The sequence below is a fragment of the Chrysochloris asiatica genome, unplaced genomic scaffold, assembly GCF_000296735.1.
Source record: "Chrysochloris asiatica unplaced genomic scaffold, ChrAsi1.0 scaffold00060, whole genome shotgun sequence".
NCBI classification, from domain to species: Eukaryota; Metazoa; Chordata; class Mammalia; order Afrosoricida; family Chrysochloridae; genus Chrysochloris; species Chrysochloris asiatica.
Window position 1 is genome coordinate 3,126,370 of NW_006408578.1, and position 5,349 is coordinate 3,131,718.

The following is a 5,349-nucleotide window of genomic DNA, read 5'->3' on the forward strand; positions in this document are numbered from 1 at the left end:
TGACCCAAGCCATGGTATTTTTCAATAACCTCATATGCATGCGAAAGATGAACAATGACTAAGGAAGACCATACAAGAATTGATGCTTTTGAGTTATGGTGTTGGAGAAGAATATTGAAAGTGCCATGGGCTGCCAAAAGAACCAATAGATCCGTTTTGGAAGAAGTGCAGTCAGAGTGTTCCTTGGAGGCCAAGATGGCCAAACTTCATCTCTCGTAATTTGGACATATTGTCAGTAGGGACCAGTTGCTGGAGAAGGATATCATGTTTGGTAAGGTGAGGGTCAGAGAAAAAGAGGAAGACCCCTAACGAGATGGATTGGCATCGATGGACTCAAGCGTGGCAACAGTAGTGAGGTTGGCCCAGGATCGGGCAGTGTTTCGTTCTGCTGTGCATAAGGTCGCTATGAGTCAGAACCGACTCAATGATACCTAACAACAACAAGAAATGGTGTTATATGAAAACTTAACTAAACTTCAACTAGAAATCCCTGGTGGGTGTACCTGGTAGCCTTAGCAGAGCCCTTGTTGTCAAATATGTCGAATATTTTACAAGACATAACTCCTCCTTAACTACAGGTATGGTTATTGTTGATGGTGATGTTGTGTGCTGTGAAGTTGATTCCTTCTCATAGTGACCCTATGTAGTTGTTGTTGTTGTTAAGTGCCTTCAAGTCAGTGCCGACTTGTATAGTAACCGTGTATAGGGTTTCTCAGGAGCGGCTGATGACTTTGAGCTGCCAACCTTGCGGTTCAAACTGACTTTGTGGTCCACTGCATTATCCTACAGCACCACTTCAGTACTAGTTACCCTATCCCTGCTGTTGTTAAATGCTGTTGAGTCAGTTCCAATTCATAGGGACCCTGTATAGGGTTTCCAAGGAGCTGCTGGTGAACTTGAACCTCTGACCATGCAATTCAAACCAACTTTGCAATCCAGCGCATTAACCACAGGGTTTTCTAGGGGTCCCTAGTGTGGTGCTGTAGGATAAGCACTGGACTGCTAACTGCAAGGTGGGCAGTTCAGATCCACCAGTCGCAGGTGGTGGAAAACCCTACAGCAGGGTTGCTATGAGTCAGAACTGACTCAAAGCATTTAACAACAACAACAATCTTTACTGGAGCAGACCGACAAGTCCTTTTCTCCCTTGGAGAGGCTGAAAATGTTACCACAAAGTATAGGTCTGATGCCTTGGAGCAATTGAGTCCAATTAACAAACACTCCAGATAACAAAGAAAGAGAAAAACCTTTATTATTAGGAAGTGGACTCCAGGGACACCCGCAGCAACTAGGCCAGCTTTGAATGGTGTCTGATGGCTATTTCTTACAAGCAATAGTTATACCTATTTTAGCAATGTTAATTAGTACAACCTGCAGGTGGGCTATAATTTCATCATGCTAACATCCACAGTAAGTCACAAGGTGGTCACAGTGTCCCAATAAACACATCAGAAGGGAGTACATGATTAACTCGCCAGGTACCTGCTTGCCAGATGGTTTCTCCTTATCAGACACTGCACAAACAGGACGGAGGCTTTAAGCAGAGCTGGGTGACCATTAACAATGGTTAAGGCACTAAGACCAGAAGGGGTGTGTGCACAAGATGCTTTCAGGAAGTGCTTGATTATACTGCTGTTAACAAAAGCAATATAAGTTGTTGTTGTTGTTGAGTGCTGTGGAGTCAGTTCCAACTCCTAGTGATCCTGTATAGGGTTACTGAGGAGCAGCTGGTGAGTTTGAACTGCCAACCTTGTGGTTCATAGTCCAGTGCTGATACTTAAAATGATTACATTGGTGTTCATGCAAGCAAAATGGCTCCACTCACATTTTCAGTGGGTCCAAAGTGCCAACCTTTAGGTTAACTGCCAAGCACTGAACCATTATGCTACTTTATGGTGGTGGTGGGTGTGTGCCATAGTGTCGATTCCGACTCAGAGTGACCCTGCATAGGGTTTCCAGGCTGTAAATCTTCACAGGAACAGAAAGCCTCATCTTTCTCCTGAGGAGCGAACTACGGGTAGACTCATATGACTGACCTTATGGTTAGCAGCCCAGCTTATCATCCACTATGCCAGCAGCGCTCCTGTGGTCCTTTATATGTCATGTAAAACATTCAGACCAGGATTAGATTACTGAAGTACCTGGTGCTAATGTGACTGTACTGAAAGAACAGGTTGACTGTGGATGCATTTATTCATTCGTTTATTCAACCATTTAGTTACTGAGTACATAGAGTTCATAACTCATTGTGCTTAACACTGGATCCTTCAATAATGGATAAGACACGGCTTTCATCCACCAGAGAGTTCCAGGCCAGTCTGGGCCAAATGTGTGTTGGGGGCACAGGAAGAGGGGGTAGGGTAAGGGAGCCTGTGAAAAGTACCTAGTAAATTTCTACAATGGGCCCTTGTTGTTGTTGTTAGGTGCCATCGAGTCGGTACCAACTCATAGCGACCTTATGCACAACAGACCGAAACACTGCCTGAACCTGGGCCAGTCTCTCTACTGTTGCCACACTTGAGTCCATTGATACTGCCACTTTGCCAATCCATCTTGTTGGGGGTCTTACAATGGGCCCTAGAGTCATAGAAACATTTTTTTGTGAAGTTTTGTAGCCAGACTTCCCAAACTGGGGGTATCTGGGATATGTTTACACCAGGACCTCAATCTGTTCTTGGTGTCCCTGCTTGGGGCTATTGTTTTTAGGTGCCATTGAAAGAGTTCCAACTCATAACAACTCCATGGACAACAGAATCCAGCCTTGCCTTGTCATCCTCACAGTCATTGCTATGTTTGAGCCCACTGGTGGCGCCACTTCGTCAATCCATCTCATTGAGGGTTTTCCTCTTTTTTGATGACCCTCTCTCTACTTTACCAAGCAAGAAATTCTTCTCTCAGGACTAGTCTGTTCTGATAACATGTCCAAAGTACCTAAGCTGATATCTCACTATCCTTGCTTTCCAGAAACATTCTGGCTGTACTTCCTCCAAGACATATTTGTTCGTTCTTCTAGTAGTCTGTGGTTTATTTAATATTCTTTACAAACACCACAATTCAAAATACTTACTGATTGCAAATAAGTTTTTTCAGCAACATAAATGGTGCTTATACACGTGGGCCTCACCAGATGGAATACACAAAAATCAAATACAAAGAGATGATGGAGAAGCTCAGTATCATCAGACAAAACAAGGCCAGGGGCCAACTGCAGAACAAACCATCAATTGCTCTCGTGAAAGCTGAAAAAAATTAAAACACAACCATAAGAGCCAAAGTGTGACCTTGATTATATATTTCTACCTGAACTTAGAGACCATCTCAAGAGTAAGTTTGATACATCAGACAATAATGACCAATGACTCAAAAAGTTGTGAGGACATCAAAGACATAGTAAAGGAAAAAGTCATTGAAAAGACAGGAAAGAAAAAAAGGACTAAAATGAACATCAGAAGAGACTCTAAGACTTGCTTTTGAACATAGAATAGCTAACGTTAAAGGAAGAAATGATGAAGCAAAAGAACTGAATGGAAGACATCAAGGGGTAGATTGAGAAAACAAAGTCAAGTATAAAAATGAAATGTGCAAAGACCTGGAGTTGGAAAACCAGAAGGGAAGAACACACTGGACATTTCTCAAGCTAAAAGAACTCAAGAAAATAATTCAAGATGTGAGCTGCAATGTTGAAAGATTTTATGGGCAAAATACTGAGTAATGCAAGAAGTAGCAAAAGAAGATGGGAGGAATACACAGAGTCACTGTACCCACCCTCAAAAAAAATTGGCCTGAGAAATTTTTTGTTGTTGTTGTTTTGCACCATCAAGTCGGTTTTGACCCATAGTAACCCTGTATAGGGTTTCAAAGGAGCAGCTGGTGAGTTTGAACCGCTGACCTTGTGGTTCAAACTAACCTTGTAGTCCACTGCTTTATCCCACAGCACCACACCAGGACTCCTGAAGTTAGCAGTGGCTATATAAAACCAAAGTGAATTTTTTTTAAAGTAATAATCATCCAATTGCTTCCAAATAACTAAATAAGTTTTGTTGTATAAGGAAAAAAATCCACCACATTTATTAAATGCTTACTATATAATGGGCATTGTGCTGGGAGCATAACATATATTTTCTTGTTTAATCTGCACAAAATCCCTAAGAGGTAGTTAATATCATCCCTGTTGCACATTAAGGACACTGAGTCTCAGAAATGCATTAGTTTGACCAGTTTAGTTCTGGAGACAAATGGTAGCTCAGTGGTAGAATTCTGAGGTACTATAGGATCATCACTGAACTGTGAACCACCAGGTCGGCAGTTCAAACCCACCAGTTGCTCCTCAGAAACCCTAAACAGGGTCACCATGAATTGGAACCTACTCGGTGGCATGCAACAACAACAACAACAATAGTGGAGACTTGGGTTCCGTTATCAGCAAATGCATCTCAAGGACAGATGGTACTTGTCTTCATTGGAGGCTGACACATAACTATGATGCTGAACAAGTTTCAGTGGAGCTTCCAGAGTAAGAGAGATTAGCAAGAAAGGTGTGGCAATCTCCTTTTGAAAATCAGCCAATAAAAACTCTATGCCTCACAGTAGTCGTGGGGATAGTGCAGATTGTTATAGTGTACATAGCTCACAGGGAGTCAGGAACAGGCTTGATGGCAACTAACAACAGCAATAGATTATTTTGAGGGGGGGTGAAATAAAATATTTGTGCTGGGTGAAATAAAAGCTGACCTTTTTTTGGAATCCCATAGACCAGGTGTCTGTCATTGTAGCCCCACAATGCTCTTCAGTACAGATGTTGGCCACCTGGCTTTCAGGGTGGTGAGATTTTGGTATTAGACATCCAGGGACCACAATCCAAAAGCACAACTTCAACCTTTCACTCCTCCACCAGGCTCCTCCCAGAGCAACTAAAAGAAGAACTTCCAAGCAGTGTCACGGGTCTTGTCACTTGTGGCATATGACACTTGGCCAGTGCTGGGGTTTGGAATGGGAAGTTTCACTGACATCATAGAAATCTAGAACTGAAAAACATGAAAGTTCATCTTGTCCAGGCCTCGTGATGAGACAAGACACAGCTGTCTCTCCTTGAAAAATCTCCTTGAAGATTTCTCCCTAAAGATCTCCCTCTCTGATGATCCAGAAATGAATATTCCACCTTCTCTGATAATTTCTGCTAGTGTTTTATCTCCTGGATAGAAAAGATTTTCTTTCAAGTCAAGTTCTTATTTAACCTGGATCTACTCATTTTTTCATTAAAGAGCTCTGATAATGGGAGTGGTTATGAATCGGGCTGCTAACCTCAAAGTCAGTAGTTTGAAACTACCAGCTATTTTATAGGAGAAAGAT